Source organism: Kryptolebias marmoratus, linkage group LG15 (assembly GCF_001649575.2).
Source record: "Kryptolebias marmoratus isolate JLee-2015 linkage group LG15, ASM164957v2, whole genome shotgun sequence".
NCBI classification, from domain to species: Eukaryota; Metazoa; Chordata; class Actinopteri; order Cyprinodontiformes; family Rivulidae; genus Kryptolebias; species Kryptolebias marmoratus.
This window is the reverse complement of record NC_051444.1, coordinates 28,141,826-28,168,084: the sequence shown is the minus strand read 5'-3', so window position 1 is coordinate 28,168,084 and position 26,259 is coordinate 28,141,826. Positions and strand designations below refer to the sequence as shown.

The following is a 26,259-nucleotide window of genomic DNA, read 5'->3' as shown; positions in this document are numbered from 1 at the left end:
AATAAACCCATCCCTGAACACAAGAGCGAACGTCTGATGTCAGTGACGGAAAGACATCAGGCTTTAACCTGAGCAAAGCAGAAATCAAGGTTACCTTAAGGCTTCAATCACCTGAGCAGATACTGTTTACCCTTTTGATGGGTCACTCTCTGGTAGAAGTACCGGACATCCAGGTCAAGCAAAAAGTCTGTGCCATTTGGACTCTCTGAGGCAGGTGATATTCTTTAATTTCAATTATGACCTCTTTTTCTCTCTGGCATTCCCAAAAGGCACCCCTCTGTCCCCTGAACATGAACAGACAAGACGTGAATGGTAAGGCAGAGGACAAACATCCTGTCCATCATGGGCTCAACAACAGCAAATACCAACGAGACAAACTGCGTTTTCTGCAGAAGTGCAGGCTGAATACCGAGTGCTGAATGACTTTGATGAGATTCGTTGAAGAATGAATTAGCGGGACTGTTGAAGTTGAAACGAGCAGAACAGATGATAAATGTAAAACTGTAGTTTAGAGGTGGAATTAGCAAAACAGCAGCCAAATGCTACCATTTTTCAGTAAGGCAATCGTTAAAAAAAAACTAAAATTAGCAGCAGCTAAAAGCTAAAAGATGCATAAGAAAACAAAAACAGAGCAAGTATGCTGAAATAAATTTCAGAGAAAAGTATTGTTGATGGAATTGAAGAGATCTTAATGTGTTTCTAATAGAACAAGGTATGCAGAAGTTGTTGACTGCAAATAAAACACACATGGAGTGAACTATAAACAGGAAAACAATAATGCGAACGCTGAGAAATTTTAGGAAAATCACAGAAACTAACACTTGAATTAAATAAACGCACCACAAGCAAAAGATATGTAGATTTGTACGTTTCAGGTAAGTTTTAAAATGACCGGCTGCAGGCTATTTGTATTACTTACACATGTCAGATTTGACTAGACTTGTCTGTTCTGGGCAAAAATCGTCAAAATAAATAAAGAGACATTTGGAGGAAAGAAAACCAGAGTGTCTCCAAAACCCCAAATAAACAGTCACAGCTGCTTCTGTGATGTCTGACACCACCACCACAGAGAAACTATATTTTCTGCAGCTCAGTTTCCACAACCATGAACACGTTTTCTCACAAACACAAATCTGTAAAACATGACATGTTTCTAATGCTACAGTCCACTCCTTCAAAATATAATAAATTACTTTGTTTAATGCATGTTTTTATGTTTCTTATGAAGCCAGAAAAAACATCAACTTAAGAACGCTGCATTTAGTTTACATTAAATGGTCAAAAATCACAAGGTTTATAGGTTTGAAGCTAAAGTCCAGGACAGATTATAAAGGAAACAGTAGGGCTCTTTGAAGGAATACATTTAACTCACCACCTTACAAGCCAAAGTTTCAAATAAAGATCTTTCATGGTCTGTTTATATGTTAAGGATGAGTGTCAGCTGCGATCACACGAGATTTTAGCTCCGTATCAGTAAAACTGACTGAGTTAGAGTCATGTTTGTGTTTGCTGAGGGCGATTAGCTGCAGCAGCTAGCAGACAGACAGACAAATGAACACGAGCACACAGAGGTTTGAGGCTGTGGGTAAGAACAGGGATATTTTGCTGACAGACTGAACAGACTAGCAAATACACAACACACACCCACATACAAGCACATGATCGCCCACCTTTCAGAGCTGCGAGCCATACCAATACTGAGTACCTGTTGCATATATTATCAACCACACACACACACACACACACGAATACTAAAATAAAACTAAAAACTTGTTGAGGGTTAAAACTACTTGGTAAGGGTTTTGAAATGATCATTTCGGCTGAAATGTGGTAGGTAATACAAATTGCAACACCCTGTACAGTCCTGATCAACACTGACTTCCCTTTTGGTTGGTTCTGCTATGATCCATGATTCCCCGTTTAAATCATCCTTTGCGATAAAAAACAAAACAAAACATGAAATAAATCGACTGCAGCCTGGAAAGCTTAAACTGAAATGTAAAGCACAAGGTTTTCAAGAACAAACTAACAGCTGTAGGCTTGCAACAGTCGTGAAATGTGGATGTGTGACGTCTTTGTTCAATAATTATGCTTTATTGACAATTATTGTTCCAATCAAAAACAGATAAAAGAGCTTTGCTGGATTTGCTAAGTGGTGCAGAAATTTCCAGAAGCTTTAACAAAACCAATATTAATTTGTTCAGAAAACAAAGAAAATGAGCCGAAGTGTAGCAGGTTTGCATCGTTTTCTGCTCCCACTTCTTCGCCGGGATGTTCAAAGTGACAAATATGCCGTTCTAAAACTACAGTTGCATTTAGTTCACTGAAAAAAAAGGAGCCAGGCTTACTTCTTCTGCAATAAGTATGACAAAGTACAGAGCGGGGAAGGGAAAAACAGCATAATTATGTTTTTTCAAGTGAACAAATTCTCATTTTTATTCCACGGGAACAATAAATGTTTGGTGAATTTTCGAGGCCTGGAGCCAGGAGCTTCATCGTCTTGTGGGACGGCTGATTAGCTGTAGTTTTTTCCGAGGTCATTTTTTGTCCCCCGCTGCCGAAAGGCGAAGGCGGGTGAAAATGTTTGTTTTCCCCCCTTGTCTGTGTGGGTTCATGCGTCTGTCTTTTACCAAACTACCAAATGAACCCCAGCAAACCTGCAGAAAGTAATCATTGGCTACACAACTACAACCGATTATCCTTCGGAGTCAGCCGATTCAAGATGGCTGCCAAAGCCGACTGATCTTAAGATCCGCACAGATGGCTGTAACTCAGGCAATTTCACAGATATTGGGCTGAAATTTGGTGTGGTAGTAGCTGAGACTGCTCCTTGACATACATGCTGAGCCCGAACAGATGGCGCAAGATCTTTGTTTAAAATTTTGCTTTTTACTATTTTGAGTTAACTCTCTCTGCTTGTGGACAAAATATCTCATGAACCACTTTAATGAAACTATCAGGGAAAAAAAAGCACTGGATGTACATCTACAACTGATTATCTTTTGGAGCCAACCAGATGGTCGCCTCAGCCATCTAACCCTAGAAAAGAAAAAATGTCTATAATTCAGTCAATTTTACAGATTTGTGCTCAAATTTGGCGTCATAGAAGTCGAGAGTCATTCCCAGCCCGTCTTCCAAGTCCTACCTTTGTTCAAAAAAAAAAAAAAAAAATTAGCATCAGCTGTTGGAGCAGACCCCGTTTTGTCTGTAAGCAAAATATCTCACGAACCACTGCACGGATTTCAAACGAAACTCTCAGAAAGCCGTGATCGTTTGACTTTTGGGGTCAAGTCCAACTCAAGATGGTCGCCACATAAGCCAGCCAGCACGGCGGTGCCATCGGCGCAGCCAGTTTCACAGACACTGAGCTGAAACCGGCTGTGGTAGTAGCCGAGAGTCATTCCCAACACATGTGACGTTCCTGTCCAGGTTTGACTAAAGCAGAAACAACTTTGTCATTTCTCAGCGTAAGACGACCTCAGTTTTAATCTCTGTCATGAAAAGCATTTCTTTGTAACAATCATTTCGCCTAGCTCTACTTGCCAAAAGGTCCTCGGACCATATTTTTGCATTTTTATTCAAGTTAACCTAGCAGAGCAGGTAAACAGCACGTGTAATTGGTCATCCTGCTCACCTTTTCAGCTTTCCAGTGTTGTCAACAATTTCCCTCAGCATCTGCTCTTGTAGGAGTTTATTTAGAGAAGCCAAAGGTGGTAGATGGATATGTTAAACTTTCGTGTTTCCAGGGCTGCATTAGCATAAACTCACCAACCCTTACCCCAGCGACGAACTCCTCTTTTAGCTCACACCAGCTGACAGAGCTTTAAAAAAACTCTGCAGAAAAAAAAACCATTCATACAACCTCTGAAAGGTATTTTCTAACACAAAGGCAACTCAAAAACATAAAGCCGGTTCACTGGGGTGTGAATGCAAATGAGTGATATTTTGGGGTGTATTTTTAGCTCTGTTCGGGTGACATGAGTTCTGGTCGACTGGTTTCCCTGCGACTCCAATTCATGTTCTGTTCACTGAAGTCGATTTAAAACAACCTAACAACCTGTGGCACGCGCCGAAGGTGTGGGGGAGAAAAGAACTGCAAACGGGGACGAAACAATTAATATTGTCCGGGTGTAAACAAGCCAGCAGGAGGGAGGTGACAGAGCTAGCATGAGGGATTTATAGCTGGTTGTAGCAGCAGGCAGCTGTTCGGTAAATCAGTCAGTAACGGTCCGTCGCTCCGCACTTACCCGCTCGTTGAACGTCAACTTCGGTCGGCGTCCGTCCTCTACCCGCGCCGCTGCAACATTAGCGCGGTGAGAAGATGCGCTGCTCGTCGCCGTCAGGTTATTTCTCCTCCTCCTCCTCCTCCTCGGAGTCTGAGCGTTGGCTGTCCGACTGAAGGAGACGCTGCCGCTTCTGTCGGTCCGTCACCGCGCCGAGCCGGCTCTCCGCTCCGCCGCCATCTTGGTTGTGATGGGAATCTGCCGGCACGCGCGCACACACACACACACACACACACACACACACACACACACACACACACACACACACGTTCGTGTTTCCATGCCTTCAGAGGACACTTCGGTTCCCTGCAGGGGCGAACCTAAGGTCAGACCCTAAGGGGTCCCACTGAGCAATACAGACACGATTACACGATTAACCCTTTTGGGGTGGCTGAAATCAGCCACACATTTATTTTTGTTTGTGTTTTTCATTATTATTATTTTTAGTGTTGTCAATTAACATGTCAAATAGTAACATTATTTTCAAATTGTTTTTTTTTTTACCTTGTCAGCTTTGTTTCAAATGCTCCCATAAACTCCTAGTAGTTTTACTACCCTTTATTTAATGAAAAAAAATAAATAAAAAATAAATAAAAATAAATAAATAAATAAATAATAATGTTAATAAGTAAACTTTGCATGTGTTTATGGGGTAGGAGTTAAATAGTTCTCACTTCTTCCTACCCTTTTTTTGAACATGACATGTTATGTTTTTTTATTTTTATTTTTATTTATTTTTAATTTTATTTTTATTTTTATATTATGTTTGAAATAAACATATTCTTCTTCTTCTTCTTCTTAAAAAGTGCACCCATTGAAATCTGTTAGAAATAAAAACATTTTCCCACATTTATCGTATCATAAAATAATCCATTCTTTTTAATGATGTTTTTTATTATAATTTTTACCTTGATTCCTCCACTTGCATAACAAAAAAAACAAAACAAGAAAAAACAAACAAACAACAAACAAAAAAAGAAAAACCAAACTAAAAATAAAAAACTACAGTTGACAGCAGCCAAACTCACACAGGGACTTGTCAGTGGATACGGGATGTGGCGAGGTTGTGGAGGTGGATGCTCTTTGCAAAACACTGGACTGAAACTTTTCGCTTAAAAAGTGACTTATTATGTAGTGGAATAAAATAATAACAGAATAATCCAAAAATAAAACTAAAATACAGAAAAAAATTGTTTCAGTTTGACAATAAATAATTTTGTAAGTGCCTCATTATCTTCCTGAGAGTCATTTAGGAATTAACATCCCTCCAGTCTTTTTACAGGAAAAGGTTTCCTCACATGTTTGTTTCATATGAGCGTAAAGAAACAGTCTTTTCTTTTGTAAAATAAAAGTGCTTCACCAATCAATTTTAAATCCACTCCATTTCATATTTATTACAGTAAATATACTGCAAAACTATTGTCCTATTTACTTCACTGATGAAATCAAAAATGTAATTGATTCAACATCTGGTATCTGTTGTTTTGTTGACATTGACTTATTGTCCCTTTAGAGTTCAGCTGCAACTTTCAGCTGCTTCAACATGAAGTTAACAGTCTTTAACTAAAGCTATAGTGGTATTTTGGAAACACTTTACCCAGACAGCTCTAGTTTTATTTCTTAAAGCAGAATTTTTTATTCCACTCATACAACTCTTCTTCTTCTTTTAGCTGTTCCCTTTTCAGGGGTCGCCACAGTGAGTCATCCTCCTCCATCTAACTCTGTTTTCTGCGTCCTCTGTCCTCACTCCAACTCCCTCCATGTCCTCTCTAACTGCATCCATATATCTCCTCTTTGTCTTTTTCCTGGCAGCTGCATCTCTAACATCCTTCTACCAATATACCCACTGTCCCTCCTCTGCACATGTCCAAACCATCTCAGTCTGGCCTCTCTAACTTTATCTCCCAGTTGTTCAACCTGTGCTGTACCTCTGATGACCTCATTCCTAATCCTATCCATCCTTGTCACTCCCAAGGAGAACCTCAACATCTTCACCTTCACCAACATGTCCATTCAGATCTGCTCTGATCACCACTCCCTCCTCCCAGGGAATACTCTCTATCACTTCACCAAGATCCTTCCAGTATTTCTCTTTCTCTTCTAAATCACATCCAACCTGTGGAGAATAACCACTGACAAGATTCAACATCAGACCTTCTACTTCTACCTTCAGACACATCACCCTATCTGACAGTCTTTTCACCTTGACTACATTCCTCACCAACTCCTCCTTCAAAACCACCTCTACTCCATTTATCTTCCTATCCACACCATGGTAAACCAGCTTAAACCCTGCCCCAATGCTGCAAGTCTTGCTGCCCTTCCACTTTGTCTCTTGTACACATAACACATCTACCTTCCTCCTCTGCATCACGTCAGCCAGCTCTCTACCTTTGCCTGTTATTGTTTCTACATTTAGAGTTGCTACCCTCAGTCCTACACTCTTGTCATTCCTCTTCTCCCTCTGTCTCCTGGCACATTTCCCTCCTGTGATTTGCAGAAACATGTAAAAGTGGTCACATGGCTTGCTCTCTAACAGTTGCAGCCTTGTGAGATGCCACACTTACTGAGCAAACCAGCAATGTAATAGTCAAGGTGTACTATAATAAGAGACCTTCTACAGTCATCAAAGATGTTGTTCAATATGTAACAAGTAACTAATTCAGAATGATCACCTTTTTAGTTGAAAAGTCTAAGTCCAGCTCTGTGTTTTATGATGCTTGAGGTATTGTCAGTCTGATTTTTTGACACTGTGGAAAGTTGTGTTGTTTGAAATATTTTTCTATTAACTACTAAGCTACGGTCTCTTTGTTCCAACTCTCAGCTGAACAAACACACACACACACAGCTCTTTATCACGATTTCTCTCAGCAGGAAGGAGTTCATATAATCTACCTGATGCTGACAATTAAATTACCTCATCTAAACTTCAGACTTCTTTGGTGATGACATTGACCTAATTCTGGACTTGATTAATGATGCTAACGTCAACTGTTACACAATACATTTGACTCTAATTAAAAAAGAATAAACCTTTGACAGCCTACTTCATACATTTTTGATAGAACAGAGTTTCTCTGGGTCCTGAAACTGTTTCATTGTTCAAAAGGCTGTAGGTTGTATCAAATGGGCCACACTAATGATCTTTTTTTTTTTAATCTATAAATGCACAAGTGCATCAACCCATTTAATTTTGATAGAGCTGATGTGTCTAAGCCTTTGACTGTTACTGTTTATCCTCATAGTGAAATATTTTTCAGTTTATTTGTCACATATTAAAGCCATTTTATAAGGCTATTAAAGCATGTTACAAGTTATTAATTCTAACCTTCATGTTGTACAGGTGAAATTAGCCCATACTGACACATATAATGATTATACTGTTGATGCTGCATGTTGTGAATCACACACAGCACCCTATCCTGCAGGCCTGGGACTGAACGGATCAAATAGAGCACTTTCTGGACCAGGGAGGAGTATACAGTCTGAGCAACTAACAAGAATACAAGTCCAACTCCAGAAATACAACCTGCTCCTTTCAAGGGGTAGACAGCTTTGTCAAAATGTCAGGGAATGAGGACAGCTTGTTCCCTGCGCACACTTGTTATACACCAACAAAATAACTGGCCCCAAATCTTTCCTATTGCCGACCATTACAACTCCCGACTCTGCCAGATCCCTCTCTTTCCACTTTGTTTTCAAAATGTATGTGGCTTTCAATTTGTAAAACTGACACAGCTAATTTGTAGGTGGAATAGAGAGCACTAATGAGCAGGTGCAGTATGCTGCAGAGTGTATAAAAAAACACAGTTAGAGTATTCTGAGTCATGCACCAAATTATTTTAGTTGCTTTTTTTATCTTCCAGCTGAACTGTTTGCATTATGTTCAAGCAAGATAATATTCATTTCCTACCCTCAAACCCAGTAAAGTGAAATTAGTGTACTCTGTGAGATGCTAAAACTAAAAAAAAGTCTAGCATTCCTTGAAGGAAGGCATATCGCCTGCCACTTTTTAACCCAGAGTTTTAAACTAAAACCATCTTTTGCTGAGAAAGTAACATCATTGTGTTGTGAATGACTCTCAGCTACTACCACAGCTAATTTCAACTCAATATCTGCAATATTCACTGAGGTATAGCCATTTTTGTGTTGTCTAAGGTCAGTTAGCTGATGTGGCCATCTTGAATTGCGTTGACTCCACAGGATGTAAACGTACATCCTGTGATTACTTTCTGGCTTTTTTTTTTTAAAGCCCAGTGGTTCATGAGATATTTTGTTAACAGAAAAACAAGGTTGACTCCACCAAATAATGCCAAAGTTTTAAGCAAAGGTGTCATGCTGTGGTGGCCATCTTGAATTGGTTTGTCTCTAAAAGTCAATCACAGTTAATCATTTTCTAAAAGTGTCATTAAGATCCATCCAGTGTTACATGAGATATTTTGCTAGCAGTGAGGCAGAGTTGACGCGAATAGTTAATGTAAAAAAAAAAAAAACAACTGGTTCAATCTGTTCTGGTGACTCTCAGCGACTACTACACCAAGTATTACTCCATTATCTGCAAAACTGACTAAGTTAGAGCCTTGTTTGTGTGTTTTCTTAAATTAGGTTGACTTCAAAGATTCATCAGTTGAAAATGTACATTCAGTGAGTATTTTCTGCGAGTTTCATCAAAATCAATCCTGTAGTCCATGAGATATTTTACTAACAGGCACAAAAACACGCTCCAATTTTGGTAACAGGCAATAAAAATAAAAAAAACTTTAGCTCTTAAAAAAATGAATAATATGGAAGCTTAAAAACTAAAGATGACAGCATATCCATGTCTTTTGATTAACACAGCGAGTGATTTTTTTATATCAAAAAGATCACAACTGCTTGATATTTTACAGGAAGCAAAGATGTCTTTGGTCAACATTAAATAAAACCACCTTCCTGACCATTTATGCTAGTATTCAAAGTATGCGCTGCAAAGATTTAAAGTGCATAGGCAGTTCACCGAAAGCGTTAGAAATATTTACAGCATGGATTAAAAATGAACAAAAACAACTATTTATTAAAAATTTTGGAAGTATAAAGAACCAATGCTCATACATTTTGAAAGCTTATAAAAAGTGCTAACCTGTTGGGAGAAAAAAAACTGCCTTCATTGTTGATTTTAATATTCTAAAAGATCCAAAATCCCAAAACTTGACAAAAGAAACTTGAAGAAACTCAATTTAGGAGCAAACACCAAACTATTTCCCTCAATCTGTTGCAACATTGTGACACCACTGACGGTTACAGAAGGAAAGTACTCAGAGCCATCCGCTAAATGTCTGCGTACATGAACTGAGAGGGGAAACCCAATGTTCTTCTTTTCCTTTTCTTTTTTTAAAAGCACCAAAATGCAGTAAATGAAACAAGAAGTAACGAAAGCATGAAGTATTCCTTTGAAGTTATGTAGCGGAAGGTGAGTCATAATTATATCATAATTGTGTGTAGGTTGTTTTTTTTAAAAAAAAAAACCTGACCTGGTAATTGAGTCAACCGTGTTTGAAGGCACAGTCAAAAAATCCCACTAAAGTTCCTTGTAAACAAGTGAGATTGGGAGTCTTGGCCAAAAAACATCATCATAATCTTTTAAAAGGTTGGATTGTCCTGATAAATTGGTTTCTGTTTTACAAGTTAAGAGTCTTTGGCTCAGTCTATGTTAATCATTTTGAAGAGAGTTCAATAAAAAGCCAGAGCAGAGGTTAGTTGGGGTAGGCGGAGACTCTATGTTGGTGGACCATCAGCAAAACAGTGATCGGCATTAGGACTGCACCATGTTAGAAAAAAACCTGTGCATTATTACTGTTTCATGTCACAATATCAGTTGCAATAAATCCACATTTTCCTACCATCTAAACCAGGTGTGGGCATCCAGGCCAGTGGATTGTTGGATTATCAGCATGCAGAACATCAACGCGTGGTACTTGAAGAGCACTGACCTGTCATTTATTTCAGTGGAGGTGGACTGAGACTGTGAAGATGTTGCAGAGGTGGTGTTCTGTCAGTTTCCTGCTTTTGTCCCGCTCCCCCGGAGCTTCCAGTTTATCATTAGGTGTAAATGAGAAAAAAATGAGTTACACAAGCTTTATCTAAACAGTCCCCAGGCCCTGATCGGTACTAGTTATCCAATCATCTCTCCTGTTTGTGTGTGTGTGAGTTATAGCAGCTAATTAACGAAAACTCCAGTTTTCTTCTTCGTGTTTTGGAGTAGAAGGGCAGCGTGTGATGAAACTGTCTGAAACAGCGTGAGCTGGAGTCAGCTTTTGGTGTGTATCAGTGGAGCGCTGGCAGAGTTTCCTCAAACATTAAGCCTGTCATAAACCCTTTTAAATCTTGTCTAATTTATTAGACAGATTAGAGACACCAAAAGTGTCTCATAGCTGTGATAAACATTTAAAACAGGCTTATTTCTCTTGCTTTAACTACACGTGTGTATGTGTATGTGGAGTTTAACTGGAGAAAGGTTTCCTGCAAAACAGTTGATGTCTCCATTCAGACTGCCAACACAAAAACGAGTTTATCATCGTTTTCCATTTAATAAGGACACACTGGATGGATGGTTGTTTTAATGTTTTAATGATGGCTCTCATCTGTAAATGTGAACGTTGCATGAAAAAAAGCTGCTGCTGTTACTTAAAAAGAAAAATCTCTGTAATTAGTCATTTTGTCTTTTTAAATTTCTCCGTTCTTTTCCTACAGAGCAATTAATACACGGGTTGTATATTAAGAAAGGTTGTATAATTGTGCGCCACAAATAGTCAAATCGTTTGTAAGACACTGAGGTTAAACTGGTTTGATTCTTGTCTCTTCGAACACGTTCCTTTAAATGAACTTGTGCGACGCTTTACATCTAGAGCGTCTCTTTATTTATTACAAGCACTTGTTTTTGACCTACATCATCCAAAAAAAAAAAAAAAAAGAGCAGCAATAAATAGTGACTCAGCGTGTTTTAGCCTCTTCAGATTTTTCAATGTTGCTGCAGCCTCGGTGCTTTAAAAACAGGCAGCATTAGCTGCTCAGAGCTGCTCAGATAAATACCACTTTCTGTCTGTTTAAGTCTCTGCTGCCATCTGCTGTCTCTCCAGTGTTTGCTGTTTCTTCTGCACATTTTTTTTTTAACTGTAACTAATTCAGCCTAATTTCAGCTTTTTTAACCACTCAAACATCAAAATGTTCGGCTCGTTCAGAACATGGCAGCCGAGACTTCTGTTTTTTGTAACTTTTGTATACTTTTTGAATTATTTACCTTTAGTTATCTTTTTTCTTATAAAAAATGCATCAGATTCTTAAAACTTTGTGCTCTTTAAATGACTTCAGCATGTTTGCTTTATGTTTAGATTTTAGTTAGGTTTTGCTGATATTAGCTTTTAGTTACTGTTCTTCTAGTTTTAACTGGTAGCTACGGTTTTGCTTATTTTAGCTTTTAGCTACTGTTTTGCTTGTTTTTAGGTATTGCTACATTTTTGGTAGTTCTAGCTTATAGCTATGTTTTTTAGTTCAGATTTTAGCTACTGGTTTTTACTAGTTTTAGTTTTTAGTTGCTGTCTTACTAGTTTTATCTTTTCTAGTTTTAGTTATTACCTACTGTTATGCTAGTTTTTGCTGTTAACTACTGTTTTTGCTATTTCAAGGTTTTGCCAACTGTTTTGTTATTATATTTTAGTTGTTTTGTTATTTTTAGCATTTAACTCCCGTTCGGCTGGTTTCAAGTTTCAGTTACTGTTTTCTTTTACTTTTAGACACTGCTTTTCTAATTTTAACTTTCAGGTTTTGTTTCGCTAATTTTAGCTTTTGTTCCAATTATTTTAACCTTAAAGATTCAGTTTCATTTCAGCAGTCCTTCAGAGCTCAGCATTCACTGCATTTTGGCAGAAAAGGCTGATTTTCTGTTCAGTAAGTCTTGTTCCTTTTTTTTTTCTGAGCAGACAGCAACAGCCGAGACACGTTTGATCATAAAAACACCATCTTTTTATACCAAATGTATTTATTTAGTGGAAACATTTCAACAAGGGATAATGGTCATCATCTCGGCTCCTCTGTTGCTCCAAAGCTTCAACATCCCTGCAAACAACAGATGGGGCCGAGCCGCCTGCTGCCACACGGCAGCAGTTAATGGTTTTAGCTGTGCTTAACAGCTTGTGGCATCTGATAATAAACATGCTGATGACTGCTGTCTGTTTCACGTGATACAACAGGTCATCAGGATCACGTGACACGGGAGGAAAGAACAGGCAGGTTTATCTGTTTTCAACATGCAGAGATAACATATCATATCATCACATCATAATTCTGATAAGTCACACCTTCTCAAAGTATTTCTAAATATAAATTACTATTTAAAAGAAATTTCACAATTCTTTATAGTAAAACTAAGATTTGACTTATTTTAACACCCCCTCCTCCATGTTTTATCATATTTGACCTTGATACAGCGTCAGGTTGGAGTGAAATGAACTCAAAATGCAGACTCATGTTTGTAAAACTCAAAGAGACGATTTATTTTAAGGAAACAAAAACCAAAGGGCTGACGTCGCAGGAAAGAACTAAACAGCAAAAACTTCCAAACCAAACCGCTGGGAACACGAGGAGCGAGACACAAGGAAAACCGGACCAGTGAGTAAGTGGAGAACATGAACAGGTTTTAAAGGCAGATGATGGTTTGGGAAGTGGACACAGGTGAGTAATTGAGAATTGACCACATTTGAAGCTGATCAGTCAGATCAGATCATTACATCTCCGACTTCCTGTTTCAGATCGCTGAGGTTCAAACTAATCCATAAGGCTGAACTCTGTTTTCAGAAGCTGCTGTTTGGTTACTCAGATCATCACTGGTGGTATTTTCATTTGTTTCAAAGAAACAAAGACTGGAAACATCCTCTCAGTGAAAGTGTGTGTGAAGGTGTGTATGTATCAAGGTCACAGAACAACAACTTTCCTCTGTCCCAGTCCAGATTCACTCTGATCCTCTGCAGCTTCTGCTGGACTGAGAGAACTTTGGGAGGAGCTGCTGGTGACCCTGCTATGTATTCATCTTGAAAGAACCACGGTCTCCACACTTTAGACCGTACTCTTCCCTTCCTCGGGACAGACTCGGCAAACACACCGAGTATCCAGAAAAAGCTGTCTCCAGCCTCGACATCCCAGCTGTGATTGCCTGAAGTAAATCCCTCAGAACTCAGGACAGAGCAGAAGTTATCAAACCTCTCCGGATTATTAGGAAGCTGCTGTTTCAGTCCGGTTCTCAGACTGGTCAGATCTTCAGACAGGACGAGGTTTGGGTGAGCTGTGTTTGGGTCCAGAATGATGGGAGAGTAGGAGACTGTGTCCTTCATGTTGTTCCAGATGTTGAAGGCCAGGTTGCCCAGGTGTTTGGCCTGGTCTATCAGAGCTCTTGAGGGCAGCTGTGGCTCCTCCAGCAGGGGGCAGCGCTGGACTCTTTCCACCGCAGCCTTGTAGTTTTACAGGAATGAGACGTCTTCAGCGCTCAGCTCCTCCTCTGTGGCTCTGACTGTGGCTGAAAGAGCTGCCATCTCTCTGCTCAGAGCCTCCATCTTCCTCTTTATCCCCCTGCTCTTCTGCTCCTCTTTCTCCCTCAGTGCAGCCAGCCTGGCCTCCTCTTCCTCTGTCAGAAACTGGTGAAGCTTCTTAAACTGCTCCTTAATCTGCCTCTCTGTGTGTCGGGCCTGGACCTTCATGTGTTCTGCCATCTGATCAAACTCAGATTTAACTTTCTTCCGGAGCTCCAGCTTCTTCTTTAACGGTTCCAGGGATCTCAACAGATCCTCTCTGCCATCCTCTGCAGCTTCATCGATGGGTCTGAACCTGTGGTCGGTGTTTCTTTGAGTCTCTGCAGATGGCACACACAAGCTCCTGATGGTCCAGGCAGAAGAGGCTGAGTTTGTCAGCGTGCAGACTGCAGAGAGCCTCTGAAGCTCTGTGGTGTTTCTCCTGTGAGAAGGACTCAGAGAGGTTCTTTAGAGCCCGGTTACAGGGTGGATCAGACTTTGAAGATCTTCTCTTACAAACTGGACACTCCTGTGTTGGTTTCTGTCTCCACCAGTCCTTCAGACAGACTTTACAGAAGCTGTGGCTACAGGACAGAAGAACAGGATCTCCAAAGACAGACCGGACAGCAGAGATCCTCATCCAATCTGGAAGCGATTTAGTCTCTGAGTGAAGCTGAAAAAGCAGCAGACAGAAAGTCCAGTCAGCCATGACTCCCTCAAACTGCCTCTGAGTGTTTTTTGCTCCGACTCACCTTCAGTGTGTGGAGTGTGAGCAGCTTGAAGCAGCAGGTTTTCTCTCCTGCAGCTGGACTCACCCAGAGGTAGCTGGGAGTTTGGTCTGAATGTACATCTGATCGTCTGTGTCTTCCTGTGGTGGCAAAGAGTCACCGACCATTTCCTGGTTTGTGTCAACCAGGACGGAGCGGTGCTTAAACCTGTTATACTTGATCCCTGACCTTGTGACTCAGATAGTTTCCATCCATTTTCTTTTCCCACTTCTCCATTCCGGGTCGCGGGGAGCTGGTGCCTGTCTCCAGCAGTCACTGTGTGAGAGGCGGGGGACACCCTGGACAGGTCGCAAGTCCATCGCAGGGCTCAGACAGTTTCATTTTTGTTTTTTAGTGTTCACTCTGTCAGCTTCACTCCTCTGTGGTGAGTGTGCTGACATACTGTCTGTGTGTGTGGTATGCAGGCTCAGTAACTGAGGACAGGAAGTTGGTGCAGAGAGTCATTTGTGGCTGACAAAGTGGTTCAGAGATCAAAAGAGAGCCAAAAACCATTGGCGGCCCCTTGCTCCATCCTGGAGCATGTTTCCACATCCTGCAAGGAAAACCAAGGCCATTGCAGAAGACCCCTCACACCCTGCCCAGTCTCTGTTTGAACTCTTACCCTCTGGGAGACGTTTCAGGTCAATCAGGTCACACACTACCAGACAGACCAACAGCTTATCCCCCTGGGCCATCAGAACAGCTAATATTCAGCTTGGAATATAAATTTTATGACGACCGTGACAAAATCTCAGCGAGCTGAAGTCAGCGTCATTCAGCTCTGACTGAACTTCATGTTCATTAGGTTCATTCAAACTCTGGTAAAAGCAACAATCAGCAGCCAAACACAACACTGACCACTCAACAAACCTCCCATCTTCAACCACTGTGTCCTCCTCTTCCTCCAGACTGGCTGTCTTTATCCTTTAGTCACCTCAGCACCAAACCTTTCTGGACAAAAGTTCAAGGTTCTGATCTTTGATCCAATTTGTCAACAGCAAATAATTTTTCTAGCTGTCCCAGACAACTGGAAAGAAAACTAATCACAGAGAACTCTGCACCAGTCCTCTGTTATCTAGTCCTTGCACTTCCTGCAGTTTCAGTCAGTGTTTGATGGTTTTTCATAGGACAGAAATGGTGTCACTGCCCTTTCTTTGACCAGGACGTTGTCCAACACTCTTCACCTCACTGTGTGCAGACCCTCTGCTTCTTCCATAACTCGTAAGAAATTGAAAGTCTACCTGAGGGCTGGAGCGGTGGATATAACATGGCTTCAGTAGATATTGTTTTCATAAGACTGTGTTGTTGGCCTACTGGTGAAAGCTCACATTTTTCAAGTAAAAGATCTGCCTTTGAATCTTGAACGCACCCACATTCTTTGGCTGTTCTTCATTTGATTTTTCTGCTTCTAGCATAAATAAAAGCATAAATAAATCGCTTCCAGTAAGCAGCTTTCTCTGCAGCGTAAGCACAACAATCATTAAGAGTACAGTAGTTACCCTAATCTCAGTTTTTTTTAACGTTTCCATGGCAACACTGAAAGTTAGTGCATGCCCCGTCCTCCCTGTGGTCATGATGAAAATGTTTCCTTTTGGACTTTATTATTGTGTGACTTGTTTCTATGTTTTTTTATGGTTTTATATTTTTATCAAACAGAGAATAAAAGGGTTGTAAGTAACCTGACCACATGATCCGGAAACAGAACCAAGCACCATAATGAATTTAAAAAGTAGTACAGATGGAGAAATGATCCAAAAAGTTCTCAAAACAATATGGAGAAATACATTCAGCATGTGTCTGCAACTGGTCTACGTGGTCACAACAGTAATAAATGTTTATTTTTCTTTTCATTTAACAACAGGATATTTGACTGTATCTTAAGCATCCCTCCTAAAAAACTGCTCCTAATAAAGCTCCCTGTTTAATTTCCCCCAAATAATGGAATGGGATTGTCACCTATGGATGGATGGATGGATGGATGGATGGATGGATGGATGGATGGATGGATGGATGGATGGATGGATGGATGGATGGATGGATGGATGGATGGAACAACACTAGTAATCAGTACAAATCTTTAGAGTGACATCAATTAATTCAGGGGTCCCTGTAGGTGATACCAAGCAGAGGTCCTCAGATGAGTCCAGATAAATTTTAATATTTTTTTGACTTATATATTTTCTTTATTATTGATACAAAAAGATTTTAAAAAACAATAGCGTTAAACTGATTTCAAAATTAGTACGCCCACTAAAAGTGTTTACCCCCACTTTTTTTTAGTTTTATTAGTAATAAACCAGTGATGGTTTGGGTCACAAACCTCTACTGCTGTTTTCTTTGAGGCTCAAAAGATGAAAAGTGAGGGAACCACTGATTTAACAGTGTGAATGTCTACCTTTAGTCAAGGATATTCTAGCTTGCATTAATTTATTACAAAATGCAGTAGTTTTAAGGTGGAATGAAAGTGGATGCTGAAGATCAAAAGGCAAACAGATGAGGCGGCAAATACTGTAACCTTTATTAAACAAAAAAGAAAAGAAATTGCACTGGAGAAGCAGGAAGAGCCACTAGACAAATTAAAATGAAACTTGCAAAAGGTAATTACTGAATGTACATCTACAAGTGTTTAATGTTTGAAATCAACCCAATTCAAGATGGCGGCAGGTGATAGGCATCCCTTTGATGACTGCTAGGCCTCAATATTTTAAAACACTTAGACGTTTGATGGACTAAATCAATACCGTAGATGTGATCAATGAACATCCTGGCTTTTAAATGGTTTTAGACTACAGCTGCTCTGTTTGTTCACACACACACACACACACACACACACACACACAAAATGATCATCCTACAAGCCTGAAGCATCTTGGTGTTTCAGGTTACAGCTGGGCAGACTTTAAAGAATAAACTGTTCCTAACAAAGTTCTTTAAACGTTAAATGACTGTTCTCACACTCCGCTGCCAGGAAAACACTGAATAGGTGAGTCTTATAAATGCTCGTTTCTGCCAGATTTTACAGATCTTTAGCCTCTCATCGAACGTTAAAGCTTCAGGTTTGCATTCAGAGCCGTTTTTTTTTGGCTCATGCTTGTGTCGTCGTGGCTCAAACCTCCTCTGTAAGACAAGCCGCGCGCACAGACACCGGGTTCCTGGAAACCCTCCTCGTGCAGATCGATTGCGAACGATGGGCTTTGCAACCGTTCGCGTGCCTTTACGAGAGACATCCAAGCATTTTCAAATGCTCCTGTCTGCAGCTCTCCTCTCTGTGCATTAGAAGGTCAGGAGACAGACAGGAAGTGAGGCGGGTGGCAGGCTGCAGGGCAACACAGCGGCTCTCCTGCTCAGTCTGCCGGTTTGGATAAATCCACACAAACCAAGAGCTCGTTTCTGTTGTTTAGCATCAGCTGCATTAATAAAATCTAAAAACGATGCTGTTTTTTGCCTGTGTATGTGTGTGCGTTTGTTTGTCTGTTAGCAAAATATCTCATGAGTCTCTTATAGATCTCAATGAAACTCTCAGAAAGTGTTAGCTGCATTTACATCTGGAATCGTTTGACTTTTGGAGTCATTTCAGTTGAAGACGTCTTCACAGCTGTTGGATCTTAATTAAAACATAGCTGCAACTCAGTCAATTTTACAGCTATTCAGCTAAAGTTTGGTGTGGTAGTAGCTGAGAGTCATCTCAAACTTATACTCTGAGCACCAACTGATTGTAAAAGATGTTTGTTTTAAAGCTTTGCATTTAACTATTGGAGTCAACTCTGACTCTCTGTTTGCAAAATTTACTAATATGTTTTGTTTTTAAATGCAAATGAGCCTGATTTAAAAAAAAACAAACACTTTTATTTCATGTGATTCAGCCTAAAATTGAAATATGTTCAAACAAGCACTTTATGTTTGGAAGCCTGCCTTGACCTGTGACCTCTGACCCCCCTGAAAGGAAGAGTAACTTCCTTCCTGTGATCAATACCACGTCGCACACTCAAACCCCTGCAATGCACTGCAAGTTGACCGGGAAGGTCACATTTAAAAAAAAAACTGAGTTACATGAAAAGAGCCAGTCGGAAACATGATAGCAGTGACTTACCACAGATTTAAGCATTTACAGCTTTACTAGAAGGTATTGTAAAAAAATTACATTTCTCTTCTTTCTAGTCAGTGCAAAAATACCAAAAGGTGCTTTCAATGCCTGTCTAAAAAAATTAGATAGTTGTGCACTATTGCTTATCTTAAGCAACTGTTTGTGTTGGCGCTATGGCCACTGAAACAGAAATACAATGGCTGAAAACAGCACAAGCTATAATAATGAGGCATGAATTTGTGCCGCCATCTTGGTAGGTGCTACGTTACTACCAGCATGGCAGCAGACCATAAATATCTGAAGAAACAAAACACCTACACTCAGCCACAGGGCTTAATGGTTCTAATTATCTGAACCTGCACTTCAAAAAATGTGGTATTAAGATTTTCCTCATTTTTCTTTTTGAAATGCTACTCTATTACACTGTATTATTACCTCTCTAGACTAGACTGCTATAATGACTTTGAGGCAGCGCACTGGAGGTAGGCATATACCAGCTGACAGGAAATATCTAATCAATGTCAGTGACACATTTTCCTAAATAATAGCAATTAGTAAAGTCTAAAGTCTGTCTAACTGATAGTTTAATATTGTATTGACTAGACAAAAACTTAATTATTCATGTCTAAATGCTGAAGTGCATGTCATATAAGACCTAAATATTTCCAGAATTGTAAGAAAAAAAAGGCTACATTAATTAACTGGAGACACTGGTAGCAGAGCTCTGGGTAGAGTAAGTATTTCATTACTTAAAATGTAGTTTTGGACTGTTTCGGCTAGTGTGATAACAGCGCTTGATAATTATATCACTGAGTTGAATGTTAGCTAACTGGTATGAAGTAACAATGTCAGGCTGGGTGGAGACGAACCCAGAATGCAGACTCATTCTTAAAATGAAAAAACTAATTCATTAAATAAAGAAATAAACAAAACAAAAGCTAACGTGGCAGCAACTCAAACATAACAAAAAAAAACCAAGAACGTGGCAAGGCAAGGCATCAAGAAGACAAAGCACAGTGAGCAGCAACAGACAACAAACAATGAACAGACGGATTGTGAGAGAAGTGACCGGGTTTTTAAATACTGAGGGTGACGAGGTAAGTGGAAACAGGTGAGTGGGGATAATGAACGACAGGTGGAGATGGGCGTGGCAAGGAGGGCAAAAGAGTGACAGAGGAGGAGTGAAATACAGAACACAAACAGGAAAAAAACAAACTGAAACACTAACCACAACAAAGACAACAAAACCAAAAACACAAAAATCCAAATCCTCACATACAACTTAGCCTTAGCCTCAAAAGTAAGGCTTAAGAAATTGTTCGTGACTTGTTTTCCCCCCACATCTGGTTACAGTTTAGATCATTATTGTAAAGTGTGTCATTTTCAGTATCAGTGTTACCATGGTAATACCCCCTCTGGCATTTTCAGTGCATAAAGGTTGGACTCCAATTGCAATAAAGCCTGGTATTTAGGATTAATAGTAGTAGTTTAGAACAAAAAAGTAAGTACATTTTTTGGTAATACAAACAACATTTGTGTTCATGACAGATAAATGCTGCCCTGTACACAAACAGTGTTTTGCTTTAGATTTACTGTTAAACTATTAACTATAAAGCTGCTGGCTGTATATTTTGGGCATGTGTGATGATGTCAGTGAGGCGTAACTGGATGTATACTTTCCTGTGTAATTGTGATTATTGGTTCAGTCGAGTGATAAGAAGTGATTATTATCTTTTTGGAGTCCCATCCCCTGCATCCTCCTACTATCGATTCTGAAGCTACTGCTTTGATCTCCTGTCAAAATGTCTGCATGTTTTCAGCTAATGGGTGGGAAAACTGTCCAGACATACATCCTGCCATAAATAATAACAAATTAAAGGCATTGAAGGAATGCATATCTAAAACAAATATTATTTTTTATCACTCTCGTCACTGTATAAACCTTGTGTTTTTCTCTTAGTTGTCATCAGTTTCTTATTCCCGTGCTGAACATCACGGTGTCAAGTTTTGTTTCTGGTTTTGCGCCGTCCTGGATCCTCGTCTCTGACTTCCTGTCTTGCTTCAGTTTAAAAGTAAAACAAATATAATTAGTTCTGCTTCCGATGAGGACAGCTTCGAAAACTTGACAAACATAAAATGCTAAAAATCTGGATTCAACTCATCTCTTTCTTTGCAAGAAATAGAAATGTCACAGTACTTGGGCTGATGTGATCAAATGTCAACCTTTGGTCTTTTTTTTTTTTCTGTTGCAGTGCCGTGGAGTTGTTTGGGTTGTAAATTAACAATTCAGCTTACAAAGGAATGAAGTGCTGTTTCATCTCTTTTTTTTTTAACTTCATGATCAGGTCTAAAGTTTTACTTTGAATGATGTTTCAATTTGCAGTCAGGGAGCTGTTAAAACAAATGTCATCCTGGTGACTTTTTACTCTAAATTGATGATAATTTTGAGAACTTGACATTTAATTTCACTCTCATCCCCAAGAAAATCAATTCAAACTTATTCTCTAAGTATAGATGTTTTTGTTCTTCTTTCCTTAATAGTTTTGAGTTACACACTTTTGCCTCTGCAGAAAACTACATCCATACTGTTTGCACTTGTTTAGGTATAATTCAGAACACACACACGTACCTGTCTGTACGTGTGTGTGTGTTTGTGCACCGAGTCACAGTGAGTCCAGTGACCAGCCGAGCTTAGGTTACTTTCTTCCTAATCTGACGGAGAAAAGAAACCTCTCTGGATGTGCCTTGCTTGCGGGAAGCAGAGCGGCTGCAGGCATAAATAAACCTCCCCTGAGGAAAGTGGATACAGCAGCTCTTGTGTCAATGCAAGATGAACATCCAGGCCTGTCTGTAGCTTAATGGCTACAAAGCGCTGCATATATGATACACGTAAACATCTTAATCTGTGGAAGAACTACTCAATAAAAGAATCACTGCAGTGAGATGGAACAAGTGATTTCACAGCACTTGAAAAAGTTTTGCAATGTAGATTTTGTGTGAATATATAAATATAATTTAATTCAGTTCAGTTTATCTATATAGCTCCAAGTCACAACAAAGGTCATCTCAGGGCACTGTACTAAAATATTCAAATACATTATAAAAGCCAATTAGTAAAAGTTATCTATCTCAGGAAGCCAGCAGATTGTGTTGAATCTTCACTTTGTTGCAGTCTCCCATCCCGAGCAGCATGTTGGAAACAGTGGAAAGGAAAAACTGTCTTTTAATAGGAAGAAACCTCCAGCAGAACCAGAACCAGTGTGAGGATCTGGAGTTAGCTCCACCCTGGGGCAGCTCTCCTAACCTTTTGCTCCATAGGTGTTCCTGATTCCTTTAATGAGTCCTGCCAGTATTTAAGCTGCAAGCTGAGACCAGACCTTCGCTGGAGCATCAAGCCTCTTGGGGTTAGATTCTCAGCCACTGAATCTAATCAAAAGTTTTGTCTTGTTATGATAATCAAGTTTCTTATGTTCAGGTTTTTGCCACCTTGGGATTACACTACGTCACAGAAACTTACCTGGACCTCAGAATACTTACCTGGACTGGGCACTCACTCCTGCACCATTGGAACACCTAGGATCTCTTCTCCACCTTCCTGGACGCCCACGGATTCTGTAAGAAAACAGAGACATTGTTTACTCGCTCAGTCGAACCTGACCGATCGGATTTGGTACCTGAGACTCACCCTGCTCCTTTGTTCTTTCAGACCACTCCTGAACCTGGCTCTTTGTATATACATTCCCTGCACCTGTAAATAAATACACTTACCTTAACATTGCCTCCGTGTCTGGTTTTGGTTTCGCTCATGGACAAACACTTCCTGGGTTCTTGTCAACCAGAGTCAGGACAGGCGGCCATCTGCTTCGACTGGCTGAGGTTTGAGAGGACAGGAAAGAGACAGACAAATCCAGAATGACTGGTCCAGGTGGAGTTTCTACCGGAAGAAAGACGAAGAAAATCATGACAGAAATAATTACAGTAGAGCAACAAAAGACAGCAGCAGATTGAGGAAATGTGGTCAGTTTGTCCTCAGCAGTCTAAGCATAACTAAAGGTTAGTTCAGGAAACCCAAGCCAACCCTAACTATAGGATTGATCAAAAAGGAAAGTCTTAAGGCTCGTCTTAAAAGTAGACAGGGTGTCGGCCTCACAGACAGAAACTGGAAGTTGAAAGCTCTGAACTGAAAGCTCTGCCTCCTGTTCTACTTTTAGAAACTCTAGGAACCACAAGTAAACCTGCAGCCTGAGAGCAAAGTGCTCTGTTAGGAAAATATGGAACAATAAGATCTTTTATATAAGATGGAGCTCGGTTGTTGAGAGCTTTGTATGTTAGAAGTAAGATTTTAAATTCTAAAGTTAAAAGTGGAGAAATCTGATCTCTCCTCCTAACTCTCATCAGAACTCTGGCAGCAACATTTTGGATCAACTGAAGACTTTTAAAGAGTTTTTTGGACCCCCAGATAATAAAGAATTACAATAGTCCAGCCTAGATGTGATAAATGCGTTGCCCAAATTTTCTGCATCATTTACGACAAGATGTTTCTAATTTTAGTGATATTATGTAGGTGGAACGAAGTGTTTTATATTTTTATATATATATATAAGCATCTTTAACTATGCATAGAGGAGCAATGTAGTTAAATGATTAAAGGCAAACAGAAGAAAACTAAAAAGAAAGAAAGTTAATCAAAAAAATACACTTACACCTACACTTAATGGCAGTAATACTGCAGGACACGTGTCAGTCGGGTGTGGCAGACTGCTTCACGTCCAAAAAAGCAAAGATGAAATGTTTTTGAGGATGTGAGCGGAGTGGGAGGACCGTTTGTCTTCTGATACGGATCAATGAAAACAACTGAGACCGGTGGAGCCACACAGACTCAGTGCTGATTCAATTTACCATCTCTGTAATTCACATGATCCTGCTGCCTGACAGCACACACACACACACACACACACACACACACACACACACACAGGAGCAAAGACAGTGGATGCTTCAAGGACAAATGCATCTAATGTGGCATAATTTTTATTATTTGACTCCTAGAAAAAAAAAAATCCATCTAGTAAATGAAAGAGTCTTGTTTTTTTAGTGTTATACAGGAATTGTTGTAATAAGGAGGCTGCACCAGATGGGCTACAGCTAGCTGCTGCTGCTGCTATTTTGCTGGAAAATAACCACAAAATTCTACGTAAATAGCTGCATGATGGGAAACTGACAGCGGTGAAGGGTTTTATAAATTGAGTTTGCAAGAACTGAGATAAACAATTTTGAGATCTATGTAGTTTTAAGATGGCAGCAATCCAGATTGGTCCTGACCTTTCTCGGACTAGCCTTTAACTCAGCAGTTTCCCCAAAATGAGGTCATTCAAAGAGCATCTAAAACAGACAAGATATAAATGATCATAACTTTTATCAGGAGAGCACAGAGCCGTGCTTCAAAGGATTTAAATGATTTTTTTTAAAGGCTTGTGCAGTTTGTGCTTTTAGCCATTTCTGGTTGTTTTACTGAAGCTAATTAGCAGCATTTTACCAAACCATGTGTCCATGTAGTGAAGCATGCATGAGCAGAGTGACAGAGGTTGTCCAGTGAAGCAAGTGATTTTATTTACATGAACATGGCAGCCAAACTATACAGATAAAGCAAAAGGATTCCATGTTAGAGGCTAACTTGAGCCAACTAAACATAAACTGAAATGAACCAGAATTGACGTTGAGTGTGCACAGCTACACCTCCCTGCTGTTTCGTCCTCTCTACCTGCACAGACTAAAGCAATTAGTTAATTAAAGGCCTAGCGTTCCTTGAAGGAATACATATCGCCCGCTGCCTTTCTTGCCACAGTTTTAAACTTAGTTCATCTTCTGTTGAGAATGTTGGAGCTGGAGCCGTTTTGGATAAATCATGTAAATTATGTGAGATTATGCACAATCTCATGCAATATTCCAAGACCTCGCAAAATGTGTTGGCACTCAAAGTACGTGTTGAGGATGACTCTCAGCTACTACCACTCCAAACTTCAGCCCAATATCTGTAAATTTGACTGAGTTATAGTCATTTTTGTGTTGTTAAGGTCCATTAGCTGTGAATTGGGTTGACCCAAAAAAGATAATCAGTTGTAGACGAACATCCAAGGATTACATTTGGAGATTTTCATTAAAATCCACAGCAAACAAACAAACAGACACGGGTAAAAACAGTATCGCCCTTTCACTTTTGGTGATAATAACCCAGGCCTTCATCTCTAAATGACCTCCTTTGGGTTCTACTGTTTACACAAATTAAGCAATTAAAATACTTTTACTTTCGACAACATTAATTACTAACAAACAATATGTTTAATTTCAGACGTTGTCACTTCCTGTGTCGTCATGTCTGAGTCACAGGTAGGTAAAAGGTGACAAAAAAGAAAAAAACTACAAGAACAACTAGAAAAATTTGCCTTTTCTGTGAAAATGCTATGTTAATGTTGTTTGCTGAAAGACGAAGTAGAAGCTGGAACTGAATTGTCAAAGGTAAAACAAGCAGATCTGTAGCTAAAATGAGCAAAACTATAGCTAAAAGCTAAAATTAGCAAGACCACACCATAATGCTAAAAGTAGTAAACCACAGCTAAAGCACTATGGTTTACTAGAAATATAAATAAAACAGTTAAAATCAGCAAAAATAGTGGCTAACAAGTAAAATTTAAAAAAAAAAACTGCTAAAAGTTAAGAATAAGAAAAAATAGGTAAAAAGTAGAATTAGCAAAACTGTACCTAGAAGCTAAAATGAGCTCCAACTACAAATCCTGATTCATTTCAGTGAAACCAAAAAAAAGTTAATAAAGCTGAGTATTTAAAAAAGTAAAAAAAGGTACAAATACCTATCTTCTGAATGAGCTGACTATTTTGATATATGAATAGGTGAAACTGCCAAAAAATGTTCAGAAGAAGCTATGAACAGGAAAACAAGAGTATGAAGTTAAGTATTTAACCAAAAACCATCTCTGGATTCAAGAATAATGTTTGTGTTGATACAAACCAAGATATAAATGTACCTAATCTGTAAAAACATCTCAAACCTGGGACAGCTGATGTCTGCAGACTGTGGACTCTAGTCTAATGTAGTTAAATTATTAAATTACACAACCTGGTATGGCTCGCTCAGAGTGATGATGAAGGTTAAAACTCAGTCATCTTTTAAGGTACGGATTGTTTGGTGCAGTTTAATGGTTTCACCCATTTAAAATCTGATGTAAAATATATAGCAGTATGGACGCTTCTGAATCCTTCTCACCTCTAGACAGAGTTTGTGCTCATTACCAGAGTTTGCCTTCACAGTGAAGGCAAAACATGACGGTTTTCACAGCAAATATATGACCCTTTTCTGAAAATGTTTATTGTACTTATGTTTGCTCCAAATTCTGAAACTGTAGCATGCGTCACGTCCCACAGTGAGGAAATCTGTTCACAGTGATTTTACAGGAGGCTTGTTTTTTAAAAAAAAGGATTTCAAAGGGAAACAAAAAAAAGTCTTAGAAAGGTGTTCAGATTCACCGATGTAAAACCACGTCTTGTGGATTCAATTCTGAGTAGGAAAAGTGACT

General features: G+C 39.5%; 1 protein-coding gene and 1 pseudogene across 4 annotated transcripts in view; both read right to left on the bottom strand.

Moving 5' to 3' along the window:
• Positions 1–4,462, bottom strand: part of LOC108242129 (C-myc promoter-binding protein) — an 88,985-nt gene extending 84,523 nt beyond the window's left edge. For all 4 annotated transcript variants that reach the window (XM_037979968.1, XM_017426769.3, XM_037979970.1 and 1 more), the window contains exon 1: positions 4,248–4,462. The gene's annotated coding sequence lies outside the window, so the exon portion shown is untranslated. The remainder of the gene's footprint in view (positions 1–4,247) is intronic.
• An 8,144-nt stretch (positions 4,463–12,606) lies between these two features.
• On the bottom strand, positions 12,607–14,488 carry LOC108242111 (annotated as a pseudogene).
• Positions 14,489–26,259: the final 11,771 nt, after the last annotated feature.